The 17,737-nt window shown below is 38.7% G+C and overlaps 1 protein-coding gene across 1 annotated transcript in view; it reads right to left on the reverse strand.

Moving 5' to 3' along the window:
• cacna1db (calcium channel, voltage-dependent, L type, alpha 1D subunit, b) overlaps positions 1-17,737 on the reverse strand; it is an 83,965-nt gene that overhangs the window by 61,949 nt on the left and 4,279 nt on the right. The window lies entirely within an intron of this gene.

The following is a 17,737-nucleotide window of genomic DNA, read 5'->3' on the forward strand; positions in this document are numbered from 1 at the left end:
TATTTTAACCTAAATACCTTCGAGTTGACGCGATGAATCTGACTCTGAGAGAGTCTGTGCCTCAGCAGCTTGGCCTTTCTGTCTGCTCTGCCAAAACATTTGGTGGCAAATACAGTTCTACCTCTGTCAACCAACCAACCAACTCTCTGAGATAAACCCTGTGTTTATGCATGAATATATTTTTGTGGATGTCAGTGTGCTCATGTGAGAGTGAAAGTGTGTGTCAGTGTGTTTCTGTCAGTGTGCTAGTGTGCTTGTGAGGCCGTGTGCATGTGAACGGGTGCATGTAGGTGAATCAGCCAGGCAGCCAGAAGCGGGCTAATCAGCTCCTATTAGCTTGTGTTCCCATTGGTCTTAATAAGATTAATGAAGGCCAGAAAGGCTGAGGATGTGCTGCTCATTGCTTCAGATCAAGACCTCGAGCTGAACAAAAGAGCCACCGATGTCACCGCCTTTAGTGCTCTGTACTGTACGAGGCTGTCATATCAGCAAATGATACTAAAGTCCTCTGATTAGCCATCTAAATTTATATTATATCTTAAATTTCTCCGAAATTGCTCGATTAAAAAAACTAGGATTATCATCCCACATACATACATAGACAACACCCTGTTAACTGAAGAATTAGATCTCCTTTGCACAACTGTCCGTTTCTCTCTCTGCATGTTATATTCATGAGAAAAACTTCAGTAGATCATTATCTTCACCTCTCCTGTCTATTTACTGCCGGTTAGAGCTGCACATTTTGCACAAGCTTGAAGATTTCAATTCATTTCCAAACACAACCAATTTGGTCAAATATAGTATGTCTATAAGACTAAATCCCCATGATCCTGCATGAACAATAGACCTGGTTTCGTATCAGTTTCAAAGCTGATACTCTGAGTCATGAGAACAAAATGCAAGAAATACAGAAAAAAGAATTGACAAAGAGGTTTTTTTTCACCAGAGTACACAGTATGTTCAGTCATCTGTCCTACCAAACCAACCAGTGCTGCCGGCACTGATTTACAAGATCACCCAAAAGCTTTTCTGATAACAGTGAAAAGTTTTTGCTCATTTGTGTTTACACTGAACCTACATTTAACCTACTGTAAACTTGCCACTTTCTCAGTGTCACCTTCTGTCAAATACTAGCAGGAAAGGAAGGAACCGAGGGAGGAACGAAGAAACTACTTTTTCCTTGAGCAGACAGTGGGAGCAAGGGACACGAGTGGAGAAACACAAGGATGTGATTTGTATTGTCAGCCTCTCGCCTCTCCTCTGCAGCATGTCTGCTTCCTTCGTGTCTCCCCCTTTTGGAAACCCTGTTCCTTTTTCCTTGTCTGTTTCTGGTACGCTTTCCCTTAGTCTCTCTATCTCCACATCTCTGTCATCTCTGGATATAGAGGTCTGTCCTCTGAAATTGTGTTAGATATACATGAAATCAGATATGAATGCAAAGGAGAACAATGTAATTTCTACTTTCTAATTATTAGACCAATTAGCCTTGCCTGAGAATCATTTAATGTGCGTGAGAGAGACTGTGTATCGTACAGTATACGCTGTGTATATTTTGATCAATAGAATATTTTGTCAAGTCTATATTTACTCCTATTAGTCATTCTAATCTGTTCACTCTCTGCCTGTGATTAAACTCAACAGCCCAAACAGAAAGGGAGTTAGGAAACCTGAAGTACACAGACACTTGCAGTCAGGTTTAATCCAGTAAGCAGACAAGTAAAAGCCAGGGAAGTGAGAGAGTCACGAAGAGTTCAACCTGTACAGCAGATGTGCACTAAATATTCCCAGAGGTAAAGACTCATTAAGTTGTAGCCTAAAGGGAGGCTACTTACAATGGCACAAAAGTTTTAGATGATGCCCGAGTGTTAACCGCTGGGAGTTACTTGCTTTTGTCTTTTATTAAAGCAAAGTGAAACCTTAATCCAGCTGCAACAGTTACACTTGCAGAAATAGTCATTTTTATCTGTTGTAGTGTGCCATCCCACCAAAATAAGATGCCTTATATTTTCCCTGTTTGTCAAAATGAAATTATGACGCTAACCATGGTACAAATCTTTGTCCTATACAGCAGGAAGTGAACACTGGACCCAAGGCTGGACTGTCATTAGAAACAGATGAACTAATTTGCTGGTGCCTCCACACTCCTCTGCACCACCACCAATAAGAGGATATTTGGGTCTATGTAGGTTTAGGTTTCAGATTTTTTTACATTTGTCACACCTAAAAATTTAAAGAGTGAAGTCGTCAGAGACAATATTAAAAACAAAGCTGGCAATGACCACGCAGCTTTTCAGATAGATTGAGAATCATCACCTGATTGTGCAACGGTGAGTGAACATGATGTGGCAGGACACCTTTGTCTACTCTGTACCCATGACAGCTACTGCATGTCAGTCCTGGAAGCGGGATGCCTCCTTTATTGCTCTTCCTGAGGTTTCTTTCTTTTCTTTCCCCATTAAGGATTTTTTGGGAGTTTTTCTTTATCCAAACAAAGTATAGAGGGTGTTGTATGCTATACAGATTATAAAGTCCTTTGAGGCAAATGTATACTTTTGGACTATTTATATTAAATTAAGTTGATTTGACTGAACCTTTTAATGTGTTATTGTTTGTTTCTAGTCAGTGTAACTTAAGGGCATCTTGATTTCGCAAATATCATGAAGCATCATTGCTACCTCTGCCAAGGAGGTTACGTGGTCACGTGTTTTTTTTAATTTTTTTGTTTGTTTGTTTGTCAGTCAGCAGGATTACGTAAAAAGTACTGAGCCGATTTGCACCAACTTGGTGGATGGATGGGGCATGGGACAGGGAAGAACCCATTAAATTTTGCGGGAGATCTGGATCATTTACTATGAAATAGAATTTTTTCCTCTGAAGTCTGATGTATGTTGTTTGACATTGGCGTTGGTGGTGGTCTGCGCTCTAATGACCACATTTTCTAGTTGGCAATGGATCTGAAATGATGGGAAACATCAGTTTTAATAACTTGTCTGAAAAAAAAGAAAAATACAGGTTTTGTAACGATGGTTGTATCATTTGATTTTGTTTTTTTTTTGTTTTTTTTAAAGTCAAAATCCCAATAATTTTTGTATTTGAATCCATGATGGACATTTTAGTTTCTTCTTGCTCTGTGGCAGCATCAGTCCAAACACCGTTCATCGATGGTTCGGCAGCTGATTTTGGCCTGTGTCTTTCCGTTCTCTCTACTGGTTTTTCAATTAAGCCGATACAATTCTAGCTTGCATCTATTTTTAGTCGTGGATATTCATAATCCCGATGTCAAAAAGAGCGAGCATAGCCACAAACGCAGCCAGCGCTGGTACTGGCTGACCACCAAAAGCTACTCACTAATCCAGGGTTTGTATTAAGATTGACAACCACGGCATCATCAGAGATCTGTCTCGATATAAAACAGTCATGTGTATGGTGATGTGGCTTCCTCAGTGTACTCACTCTTCTCTCCTCTCTTCATCTTCCTCCTGCTCTAATATCCCCTATCCTTCTCTCCTCCTCTTTAATTCTTCCCTCACTTATCCCGTCCTCATTCTCCCTTCTCATCTGTTTGTCACCTACAATCTTACCCTCCTCTCTCCTCCCTCTTTGTGTGTTTGGCTTTTTTCTTGCTCTCATTATCTCCTTGCTCTCCCTGCACTCGGCTCCCCTCTCTTGACCGGTCGCCCGTCCTGTCTGCTCTTTTTTTTTTTAATTTCCTGATCCCTTCTTTCTCCTCTCAGTCTGCCTCTCTTCTCTTGTCTCTTTCCTTTCTCTCTCCTGTTGAGAGCCTGCTCTTCGGATACTCCACAAGTCTCCATGGCCACAGTTGTCACGGCAGCAGGCTGTGCTGTATGTAAAATGAGGTGAAGGAGCAACACAATGAATATAAACACCCAGCTACTTAAAATACATATACAGTATAGTTATTGGTCTGTGGAGCTGTTTCTAAAAAAACACACAGCGCCCATATTTTTTGTAATAAAGAAACATGTCATCCAGTGTAACAGCCTGTCTCACTTATGTGTTTGTAATAGTTTTTGGACAACAATGGAGCTCTATGACATACACAAATAATGTGAATCAGGTTCTGGATACAAAGTCAACACTTGTTAGTAGGATAAATTCATTATTGTTTTGGTCCTTACATGGGATTTTTTGACAACAATCAAAATACAGAATATTGCCAACCTTACCCTTTAAGAGAAACAAATGGCAGCGGCCCCTTTCCAAGTCACAGGGCTCTATTCTTGTGAATCCAGTGGTAGGGTGGTGATCTGCAACATGCCCAGTAGTTCGGGGTCTGCCAAAGCACTTTTGGTAATTTCATGGCCAGGCTCACCTGGCGCACTGGTGGTGCAATTGAATACATACATTATATGTGGGCATGATAGAGGCTACATTGCTTTCTTCCCCTTTAAACAAAACGCTCTCCCCATCGTGATGCACTTTTGGGAACGGTGTGGACAGTGAACTTTTTATCGCCTATGTGCAGAATTTCAACTATGAACACAGCATCTTAAATGTTGTGCCATGAGGGGAAGATGTCTTTTAAAGTTGAATCCACGTTTCTGTACATCTTGAATCTCAGACCATGTTTTATATGCGTACTAGTGCATTTGTCATCACAATACTCCATACAATTACCATCTGCAGTGCCTTAAGATAAAAGTACAATGTAAAAGAATTTGGCATGTTGAATTTTTTTTAAAACAGTTAGATATGACTGTTTTACATGCAAAAATTATTGCTGACAATCTGAAAACAAAATAGTTGCCTGTATGATGTTTACATTAGACATAAATGGGAATTTAAATCGCAAATCATCCTGGTAATCATCCGCAAATAAACAAGGATTTTTCAAATTTTTGTTTCTGGGAACCTCTATAAAATGTAACCCATCAATCTTGTTTGAGTCATCCAACAATCTTCTTTACAATCCTGATAGCACAGCAAAGGAGAGTCGACCACAGAGCAGTTTTGAAAGTAAGAACAGAAAGGTGGAATTAAAATAAAACTTCAAACGGAGAAGACAGTCAGCAATATTTGAGGGCCAGGCTGAGTTTTCAGTTTTCAGTGAAAATTTAGATGTCAATAGTAGGCCACAACTACAGTGTACTATACTGAGCCAAAGAGAAGACTGTTATTTATAGAGGGAAAAACCCTTCCATCTGAAATGCTAAAAGTCCCAAAGTACAGCAATTTTAAATTTCAAAATATAGCTATATAGCTAGAATAAAGTAGAAACTTGTACTAAAGGAAGTAATTACCCCTGAACTCCCATGGTAGGCACTGAGAAAACATTAAATACCCAGGCCTTCCTGTTGTGTAACAGCCGCAGTGTAGTTAGTAAAACAGACTTTCTGTGTGGTTTTTGTTTCTTCACTTGCACAGCAAAGCATCCTGCTGTAAAGGAGAAAACTGTTGTATGCTACAAAGAGATTTAAGTTCTCATTTATCCCACGAGCCATAAACCTGCTTAGCTGTAACAGATAATCTCCTCATCACATTTCCTGGTCATTCAATCTACTGCCACTTTCATAATTCATTTTGAACAGTGTTGTTCAAATAATAACCTCTATATTTGTCATTTGAAGCATGGAGCACTTACAGAACCTTCCAACACGTTTGCAGGTGAGAAATTAATCATGTTACTTTTTCAAAGGGCGACAAATTATTAAAATTTGTCAAGACACAATAACAAGTGGATCCATATTATAGTTATTGAATGATGAAGGGTTTCAAAACAAATCATTCCTTTTTGAAATATTTGTGATTCTTCTTACTTTATTTGATATTTGTTGCGATTCATTTCTATACACAAAATACAGCTGAAGCTAACTTCTGTATAATAAATATGTATTTTAAGACAGAATTATTGAAAAAAATGTCCGTGTTCACACCAATCAGGTACGCAAAAGGCAGGTTCATGTGGAATGTGGTTTAATAACCCGTGCTTCACTTTGTGCTTAAATGTGCATATAAATTAATAGTATTTGCTTTTGCTGAAATTGAAGTAGGTGAGCTTCTACTCAGCAGACAACCATTTGGTCAAGTCCAGCAGAACACTCACAAGGCTTAACACCGCATTCATTAAGTGTGCTCTGCTCTGTGGCTAATGTCTGAACAAAGCGTGGTTTTGGAATACACAGTTTAAAAACTATAGTGTGTGTGTATGACAGAGACAAAGAGTGTGTGTGTGTTTATGTGTTTGTGTCCCACATTCCCTGCAGTGTCAGTGGTCCCTGAGCCTTTGAGTGCTAGGCAGTCAGTCTAACAGGACTCCTGACATCTTAGCATTTGTCACCCCACAGCCCAAAAACCTGTAAAGCCCCTGGGGGCTCTCTTTAAAATACACAAACACATACAGAACACACTCTAACCCACTGAAACAATTATTTCAGTCTTCCTCAATGAGTATTCTAGTATTCTTTTCAATTTAACAGACAGTGTATTTGAGGGCATTTTTGCTGTGGTTATTTAGAGAGTCTATATTTAACATAAAGTAACGATGAAGAGGAGTGACAGCTCAGAGAAGGGAGGATCTCACAACGATGGGACTGCGCTCTAAAAACGCTGTATAATCACAGATGTCCTGAGGCTACTTAACAGTGACTATACACACACACACACACACACACACACACACACACACACACACATACACGCACAAATATACATACATACACCTAGATAAAGGGATTCTAAAATGAATTTATGATTCTTACAATAATAGTGTATATTTGTGATATAATAAAGTATATCATCTGGAAAATCAACTGAAACACTACTAATGGAAAAAATAACCAGGTAGGAATGTTTTTGGCTAATCCAGCTAATCACATTTGTAATATATTATGGTACTTCATCATAATGATGCAAAAATCATAGAAAAAGGTGTTATATTGTCATTAAAAAGTCCTGCACATTGATTTCCAAGATTGCCTACAGTGGGCTCATACAAGAGACTGTCTTCTTGTAAAAGACGACCCTATCTGTGCAAGCAGCTTATTACGACCCACAGTTATGTTTTGTCTTGTTAGGCGACCTCTAGCGGGGCAAAGAAGGAAGTTAGGTGAGGTATAAACCGCATGTTCATTATTGTAACCATGAAGACGAAGGTCTGTTGCGCCTGCCGCCACACAGGCGCTATTTCAGGAGACGCTCCTGTGGGTCGTATCAGAGGGTAGGGACAAACGAGCTATATGGTCGTTCGGGTTGGACAGTTTAAAGACCAGTAAACCACATTATAAACAACAGATCAAAATCCCTGGCGATAGACATATTTATATTGTCTCACAGTATATATTGTCATTTTTTCCACCCTTATTAATTCATTGATTTTTTTAAATAAACTGATTACAATTCACACTTGACACCTTAAAATTGCTTATTTTGTCCAAACAGTTTGAAAGTTATGACATTTACAATGAAGCAGAGACAGAAAACAGGAAGAAGGAAGAAGAAGCTGTAATAAGAAAATGTTTGGTATTTTTACTTACTTAATGACTAAGATTATCCATCTATCATCAAAATAGTCATCAATTCTTTTTATTTTTGGTTGGTCAGCTTATTGGTTAATTAATTAATCATGTCAGGACTCTCTCTCTCTCTTTCTCTCTCTCTCTCTCACACACACACACACACACACACACACACACACACACACACACACACACACACACACACACACACACACACACTTGTACTTCTATCTTTGTGAGGACACACATTGATATAATGCATTGCCTAGCCCCTTTCCCTAACTTCAACCATCACAACTAAATGCCTAACCTCAAACCTAACTCTAACCCTAACCTAAACCTGATTCCAACCTGAACCGTAAAACCAAGTCAACCCTCCAACAGCCCTTCGAATGTGTGTCAGAAAGTGAGGACCAGCCAAAATGTCCTCCCTTCATAAGGTATTTAATTCAAACTGGTCCTCAAAAAGATAGCAGTACACGCAGACACAGACACACACACACACACACACACACACACACACACACAGACACACACACACACACACACACACACACACACACACACACACACACACACACACACACACACACACACACACACACACACACACACACACACTCACACACACACAAATGCAGACACATGCACAAACCTGACACGTGGACAATGAGTGAACTTTCACAGAATGTAAACCATCGGGGTAAATGAAGCTTTAAGAAACATGGTCTTATTCACACTAATCAACTCACTCTTCATCCCTTTACTGTATCTCTCCATCCATACATTCATCCTGCCATCGGTCCCTTAATGTTACCCTGGAACATTGATCAAATGCTCAAAAGTCTCCTACAGATGCATTTATTGAAATGTAATCAAATAACAACAATGAAGAAATAATGAAAAACAGTAATATGATAGTGACTTTCTACATACAGTCCCCTCTTTATTAGCAACTCATATCCTGTAGCATCAGTTTGATTCAAATTATTTATGCTTATATTGTAACTGTATAACTGATTTAAGGGCCTGTTCTATTTTTTGTTGAAGGCCAGTGTGTGGGCAGTGTGATCACTTGTTGTCGGATCACGGAACAGAAAACACAGCCTGTTGTTCTTTTCACTTTACGGGTACGAGTTGTGGAACACCAAGTTCCATTTGGTGGACATCTGGATGATAAACAACGAGAAGCCTTGATGAAACGGTTTATTAACCATTATGTTCCATCACTCAGACTCTGGTCTGTGAAGGGGATAAAATCTTCTGTTATGGTGTATGTAATTTTTTACCAGAAATCAACTTCTGAGACTCTTTTTAGATAGAATAAGCAAATGGGAATGTCTGTATGTCATTCACAGTATAACCATATACAATAGTATATCAATCATTACAACACTGGGCCAAATAATCTGGGTGTGTGTCCATCCCTAACCAGTGAAACTGGACAGGAATGTAATACTTGATTTTGAATTATACAATAAAACATCCAACACCAAAACTAAAACATGTGCTATGGATGTATGACAGAAATAGTGAGTCATGTGTTTGATTTTAGAGTTTTATAATTCACGTGGCTGTCTTCACCGTTACCGAGAACAATCTTTTAATAAATTCATTCTCAGTGTCCAAACATGTACACACTGTCTGTCCCTCTCAGCTGAAACACACACACACACACACACACACACACACACACACACACACACACACACACTCCATGCTTTTCTCTGCCTGGTTGCTAACAAGAGGGCTTCACCTCACATACTGCACATAAAGACACATTCATCCTCCTTACACCCGCCTACACTCACATACAGTACATACAGTACATGCACACACATAAAAATGGAGACATTACAGTTTGATTCAAAAACACTCTGAAGACACACATTTTAACAAGATGACAGCTGGACGTGCAAAATGTGTGCTAGGATGTGTATGTAGTGTGTTTGACCATGTATGTTTGTATCAAAATACTGCCCTAAAGGCTGACAACTTGGTAGGTCAACAACTAGTCACACGCTGCCCTAGTCTGAACACCAATACAATTGATTGATCTCTCTCTTTCTCGCTCTCCCTCTCTCTCTTGTTTTCAGACGTTAAAATGGCAGATGATACCAATACTGTGTTAAATATGTTAGAAATCAGCATCATGTTATGAATATTTTTTCTGTTATATAATAAAATAGAATACGTATTATATTTTCATACATGGTATTCAATGGTATTAACTGGGTTACACTGTTATATATTACAGCGAACAAAACTGTTCGCATACATAAAACAAAAAAACCTATTTCGTGCTGAAACGACTAGTTGACTGATCAGCTATTCAGTTGTTAGAACATTTGTTGGCATCAGCTCCTCAAATACAAGGATTTTCTGCTTTTTTTTTTATTTTTGTCATTAAAAATTGAATATCTGGACGGTGCCACCTTGGGCTCTGGGAAATTGTGTTGAGCATTTCCTTTATTTCTGACATTTTTATAGATGAATACTTGAAAATAATCATTAGTACCAATTATAAACCTTAATAAACCATTTTCTTAGTTTTTTACAACTAAGACAATCACAACCAGGACAGATTCATTAGGACAACACAGCTGTGTAAAACACTAATGCCATATGATCATATAATCATGATATGATTCCACTCAGTCACTCAAGTCAATAACATTGTGATATTGCACAGCCCTCACTGCAAAAGAAAAAAAAATTCATAAAAGAACTTCCAATTTCTTAGGTGCAGTCTGTCTGCATCTCCCTATCTGTCATTCATTACAACACACAAATACACACACACGCAAAGAGAAAGTCACGCACACGCACACACACACACACACACACACACACACACACACACACACACTCACGTGCTTGATGGAGTAGTATGCTGCTTAGTGTGACTCTCATTTCCCCTCCGCTCTAAACCTTTAATCCCTGACAGAGTGAAAAATGAAGCAACCTGACATTCTGTTCTCGGAAACACACACACACACACACACACATGCAAACACATGTGCAACCCAAAAAAACACGCATCTTACATGACTGCAACACATGCACATATATATATGCACTAGTGTATGCAGACTGTGTGTGCAAGTTACAGACATATACACACAAACAGGCACACTGTACTGTATATACAGATGCACACAAGCAAAAAAACACATGAAAACCCACACATGTACAGAAATACACACACACACACACACACACACACACACACACAGAGCACAGTTTGCGCAGATTGTATCAGCCTCTGGGGAATGTGTTATCCAGCGAAGTCACAAACATGCAGTCTGTGCTTTCAATGTCAGGCTGATAAACAACACACATGTATGAACACACTCACACAAACTTACAACACACACATAAAACTGAATGAACTCACTCCTGTGCTGGTGTTTTGGATGAACCTGCCCACTTTATAGGATTCAGGTGTTATGATTGCTGTTATACAACCAACTCAAACATCTTTCTGAATCACAGGGAAGAGAAATGAGGAGACAAAATAATCACAAATAATAAATTTCGTGTAAACACAAAATATAAAGTGATATAATCTTTGTTTACATAACGCAACTCTTTACCTATGAAAGGATTCCTGCTCTGGTAATGTATCTGTTTTAATGGATTGTTGTCCAAACCCGTTTCTAGATGCTAACGCCATAAAAATGAGCTGTGTGTCGGAAAAATATATTCTTATTAATTCTATGAATGAATAGCTATTCTATTTATGAAACACAGTAGGTACACGCACAGTAAGTGCTCTGCTTAAGATGAGGTACATTTGGTAACCTTCTCCTGTAAAATGAATCCCATCAAGTCTAAACCCCAGACCTGACTTTTGTCTGAAAATGATGAGAAACAAAAGGCACTTTGCTTGACAACCATCCAGGTTGTCAAGCAAAGTGCCGCAGGTCATCTCAGCTAAACTGATTGAGACAAAACAGTCTGAGACCTTCAACCCGCAAGCACTCTGTACATTTAAAACCACAAAATTGAAGCTGAAAGTGGGCCAAACCAAGAAGAATTACCATGGAGATTTCATTTTTTGCAGGCAGGTTCATGAGACTCCTTTTCATTTTACATTTAAAGTAAATGAAATTAGGAGGGGAAGTCTGGACCTTTTCTGCTGTGTGCTTTGACTTAATGTCATGACTAGTCTCAGGCACCTTCAAACACCCCTGCTGCAGAGTCTGCCTATGGTTTTAATCAGAAAATTATATGGCTTGTTACCAAGGTTTTAACGCCGATGTCCAACCCTGCATTAGCCAAAAGATTATTTACCATTAGATGTCTGACTCACGCTGTTCATTTAAGACTCACCCACATGTGGATCAAATAGAGTCCAATAATGAGAACAGAATGCACGCACAACTAGTCGGGTAAACTGGGCGAGCACACCGGGAGACATCATCTTATGGTACTCAGAGGACATTTCAGAGTGTACGATATATACAAATCTGCTGCTAAATAATAGTCTACATGTGATTTTTTTGTCCACTAATTACACTGTTATTGATTATTATCCATGATATCAGTTTAAGATGTCTCATGCACTGTAGCACTTACAATACATTTTTTCTAGTACTGACTATATCACCTGCTCCCTTCACTTCATGCCAGGTTTCTATGTACAGCAGGTGCTGGCAAATGACTCAACATCTTGTTTCCATATAAGCGAAACTCTCCTATTATTCCATGTGATTCAAAGATCTAAAAAATCTATCACAGTGTGAGATGTAAAATTCTTCATTACATATCTTTTTTTGAAAATTATAGGATTGTGCTCAAGTAAAACACTGGGGAAATTATTTGACTCAATACAATGAATATGCTGGTTTTAAATGATGTGATAACCACAGTATTAATGTTGAATTTTTATCTATGACGACTCACTTAACAACACACATCGATATTCTCAACGCTGATATAATTCAAACCAACCTACAAATACACAGAATATATTTGTGTGTTAAAGACCCAGCAGAGGCATGAAGGGTTTGGTAAGGGTATGTATGCCATTTCAACCCTGTCTCCTAGAAATTACACCTCTTTACAACTAAACTGCAACAGCAAATACGTTTTGTAGGAAACACATTCGCTGGCTCGATTATCTTCAGAGGCAACGTATTTTGGAATGACAGAAGCGTTGGATTTATTGGCGGCTGAGGAGGCACCAGGAGGTGGTTGGGGTGGATAGTGGGTAAACAAAAAACAAAACTGTGACGCCAGAGACTGGGGATGCATTCCAGAGTCCCATCTGTGGTTAGGTTTAGGTAACAAAAGCACTTTGGGGAAAGATAGGGAAAGATGTTGGTTTTAGTTAAATGAGGATAAACATGTTGTGTCTGAGATCACTGTGAACTTTTTTCTGTATTAAACGAGACGGCAATCTTTCCCTAACATTAACCAGATGCTGTAAGTGTCTAAACATTACCATAAAAAAGTGTAATAATGCTGCAGTCAGGACAAGTGGATATTGTGCTGCAAGATCAGATACTTTGGCGGAAAACAAATACGTCGTCTGTGAACATTTTACTAATATGTTCAGTATCAACGTAATTGCAACTTGCCAAAAATGCCAATTGACAACATATCCTCATTATGTTAATAGAAAACTTAGTCCAGTTGCTGTTACGTGTCCTACAAAACATATTTGCTGTTGCAGTTTAGTTGTAGAGGGATGTAATTTTTAGGAAGCAGGTATGCCATTTTGTTTTTTCAGTCGCATCACAAATGTTTAAGCGATAAAAATGTCCAGTGGCCTTAAGATGCCAACACACTGCAATATAGTCAGAATTAACTTTTAGAGACTTAAAAACCCCGTAACAAGCAGCAGCCTGCAGGTGGGTCAGACATTACAAACTCATGCTGAGTAGTCAGACTCAAGGAGAAGTTCCCAGAATACCAAATGTCAGGCATTGTGAAATTGTGCACAAGGCATCCAGTATTATTCCATTTGATGGACATCTAAAACATGTGAGACTGTTAAAATGGAATCATCCAATTTGTGACCAGCCAAACTTACACATAGAGTAAGGTTATGTCTTCACACTGAGAATAAAAACTTCCTTGCGATGACAGGAGATTCTTTTCCATGAAGCAGATGTTATTGCTTTGTTATGTTTTTAATTTGAAGTTTTTGCTGTTATTGTGGGAGCAGATAGTAACAGCACAGCCCAGTAAGACAAGAGTGGTTTGAGTGATGTGCTAGTGAAAAGACATTCAGGCATTGATTAAAACTGTTTAAATTTGGATGAAAAGTTCTTTTGAAGCTTACAACACATATTGTCATTGTTTCGACAGCATTTCTCAACAGCATATCTGTTAAGGTCTTTAGGGACAATATGATCATGATCATATCGCTCCCAGTCACTTTTAACTGACCTGACTGAGAATGTCCACTTTAAGCTACATACTGTACATGCCTTTAAGCCGTTCACTCAGACACACACACACACACACACACACACACACACACACACACACACACACACACACACACACACACAAACATACGCACATACACTGCGCCTCTGACTCCATACATTCATACAGCAGATTCATATAGGACTCTTATGGGATTATGAGCTGATCAGCAGTGTATGTCAGTCAGCTAGTAGCCAAAGGGGCCTTCATAAATCCCCTGTTTCTCTAACCAGCTTAATAGGATTTTAACCATTCTCCCCTCTGCACCGTAAGGGGAGGTGGAGGGGAGAGAGGAGAGAAAAAGGACGGAAGGTGGGTTAAATAAAGAGAAGAAGAACAATAGATGAAGGAGAGGAAGAGTGGTAAGAGTAGGCAGAGACAAAGGCAGTTAACAAGACAGAAAGACATTTAATAATCTGAGAGTAATGGAGAGATGAAGGGAGAGAAGGACACAGCAGTGTGAGCAACAAACAAAACAAAGGTCAATAAGAAAAGACTGAGTGTACAGTAACACTGCAGGCCTTCATGCTCAATTCCAAATTACAACTTGCAGGCTGCATTTGGGATGACTTCTAATATCTATGCTTGCACTTAATGTTTTTGTGCAATATTAACATGACCTGACAGCAATATCAGAAACACATGCAGAACAACAAAATAACATCACTTTGTTCCATGAACTTGCACTTCTTTTGTTTGTTTTAACAGTTACAGTCTATGCTTTAGAGTCAATGAAGAGTCTCTACCAGTGCTTATAAAGTTCAGTGCCTCTATATTTCTTCCTATTGTTGTATGGAATTGTCCTTAAATGTTAATGTTGACTCAGCTAAACTGCATGGAAACAAAATAATGAAAGGGTATAGTGGAAGATTAGGGCAAATTATAATTTATTATTTTATTTCTAAAATTAGATTTTTGTATGTATTGTATGTAATGTTAAAAACAATGATGGGTGAAGATGGGATGAAAATAAAATCCAGGTTAAATTCTGATTATATAAATGACATATGCAGCACAAATATATGGTAGTTTCAACGTTTTCTTTAATGCTACGTTTTTAATGCATAGGAATATCAAATTGGAGACGAAGATCCATTTAAAAACATTTTTTTTGATTTTTTTTGTGAAAATCGATTTAAAAAAAAATCATTTCTATGCTTTGTCATATTGTCAGATTCTGGTTGAGCATTCAAACCCAGAGTCACATGCAATTTAGATAGATGGATAAATAGATAGATAGATAGATGATAAATGTATGTGTAAAATCTCCTCTTGTCCGTGTCCCTCCCACTTGTAGGGTCCTGCCCTTCATCTCTCCACCCATCCACCAATCAATCCATTTCTCTCCCCCTCTGTAACCTCCACCCACTTACTGACGACTAATCCACTGCCCTGCTTAATCCCTTCAACCTGCTCTCACACAAACATTCACATGCACAACTGGTACACACGTACACACACACTTTCTCTCTCCTCTTGCACACTCAGTCCCTCATACTCACACACATTCTCGTATTCATACACAGTGACCATTCTGTTATTTTTATGTCTCGGTTGTAGTTGCGTTTTCTTTTTGTGGTAATGCAGTTGGGGCCAAGTAATGTAAAGTACAGTATGTCCAGTATTACAGTGTTTAGGCTGTTTGTATTTGTGCCAGTCATATCCTGGCACAAATACAAACATCCCGGGCACAAGGGTGGACAGAGGAGAAGTGGATTATACTGCGGGAACAGTTTGAGAAGTTTCCGTGGACATTTTGAGAATTTTTTTTTCACATTGAAAAAGCTGTTTTCAGTGTTCTCCTTTACATGTCCTTCAAATGGCTACTGTCCCAAATAGCCAGTTCATTAGTAGGTTAACAACTGTCCCAACTGTTCAGATTTGTCTCCTCGTCTACTGCGAGGGGGAAGAAAAGAACAACGATCAATGGTGGAGTTTGGGGGGCTATTACAATTTCTGTAGTTTTCTTGACTGTCTGAGAGACTGTCTGAAAGTGCAATTACCCCACTTTGTTGTGTAATCAAGACAAAGATGCACAGAAGGCACCAAATTCTCGGAAAGAGATTATGGAGACAGTGGGCTGCAACCATGATGGCAGACTTTTCGTGACACCTTAGAGTGTGGCGATTCAGAGCGTTGATATTTACTGCTATTTTTAAAGACAAAACAGTTATTGGATTAATTGAGGAAATAATCACGAATTAATCGATAATAAAAATACTTTTTAGCTGCAGCTTTAAACCAAAGAAGCATATCACATCAATGACAAGAACAACCACAATGAAATTAGGGCAATCACAACAAAGTGTGGTGCAAAGCCTCATCTCATTGCTATCTAGAGTACATTAAATTATCAAAATATGACAAAACCTGAGTGAATATGAAATTCTGATTTTTTTTTTCAGACTAGAAAGATCACTTCAAAAAATTCAAGATGATTAGAAATCTCTCTCTCTGGAACCAGAGGAGAGCAGTGTGGCATGTTTACATTCTCTATGACAGAACAGAGACACAAAAAGCTGCATTAACATTCATACTCTCCTTCTCTCTCTCACACACAGACATACTGCACATTGTAGTGAGTGATTTGCTTAGACTTGGACAGCATGAATAATTCCGATCTGTTAAGGGAACATGCTACGTTTCTCTGTGTCCGTCTCTCACTCACTCGACATGCCTGTAAAAACACACTCACACACAAACACACACACACACAATTCCCTTTGAAGCTATGAAGGCCCCTTGCCTGCCTCAGAGATAAAAGCAAATGTTTGCAGTGCCTGACAAAGTCCTCTGAGGATATTGCTACACTCGCAGGATTAAACTACTACCAAAATAAATGATGCTGCTCTTTTGGCAATAAAATCTGAGGTGAAATGAATTTTTTCGGTGAAGTGAAGTGAATAAACACACAAATTCGCCTAAGCAGAAGCTTTACTTTTATATATTTTTTATCTTTACACTGTGTTGTCATCACCATTTATATACTGTAGTGACACGGACAGTTTGACATTGTGTGTCATTTATTCAGACTTTAATTGTTTTGTAATGTTCTGTTCTGGCTACACCTACAAACATAGCTCTATTTTTGTTAGAGATCACAGCCAATTTTTGGGGTTAAAATTAATACTTTGTCTCCTATGCTAAAGTCTAAAAAAATGTTAAACTACCTACTTTGCTGTAGATTTCAACAAGAATACCATTTGAGTGCATGATGTAATATTACCTGTATGGTAATAATAACTTTTGTTTTGTAGTTTGATGCTGTCAAATTCCACTGTAATTATGGCACCAAAACAAACTGGTTTCCAGCACTCACAGGCTCTCTTTCCTTTCATTTCAGCACTGCCCTGGTGACGTGGGGAACTGCTGCGACACACAGAGGGATGACCTGCTGTGTGTGTGTGTGTGTGTGTGTGTGTGTGTGTGTGTGTGTGTGTGTGTGTGTGTGTGTGTGTGTGTGCGTGTGTGCGCAGCAGTGTTTCCATGTGTCAACAAAACAATGAAACCCGACACATCCATCCAAATATTGCCGGGAAAGCCCTCTGACGCAACTTACGCATCCAGCCAGTCACAATCATGCAAAGGTGTTGTGTCTAGCTTTTGTGTGTTATCTGTCTGATGACAAATAGTGGCACGAGCAGCACCAGCAGCATAGTGCATGTTTGAAAAAAAAACTCTTTTAACATTTGTTGCACATCAAAGCAGGCAACATTTACAGAACGATATACAGAGCAAAAAAATATGCAAATTATTTAAAAAAACTAAATTAATTACTATCAGATAGGAACTAGTTCTAATTAAACCTGCTTACAATG

The sequence above is a fragment of the Xiphias gladius genome, chromosome 18, assembly GCF_016859285.1.
Source record: "Xiphias gladius isolate SHS-SW01 ecotype Sanya breed wild chromosome 18, ASM1685928v1, whole genome shotgun sequence".
Lineage (NCBI taxonomy): Eukaryota > Metazoa > Chordata > Actinopteri > Istiophoriformes > Xiphiidae > Xiphias > Xiphias gladius.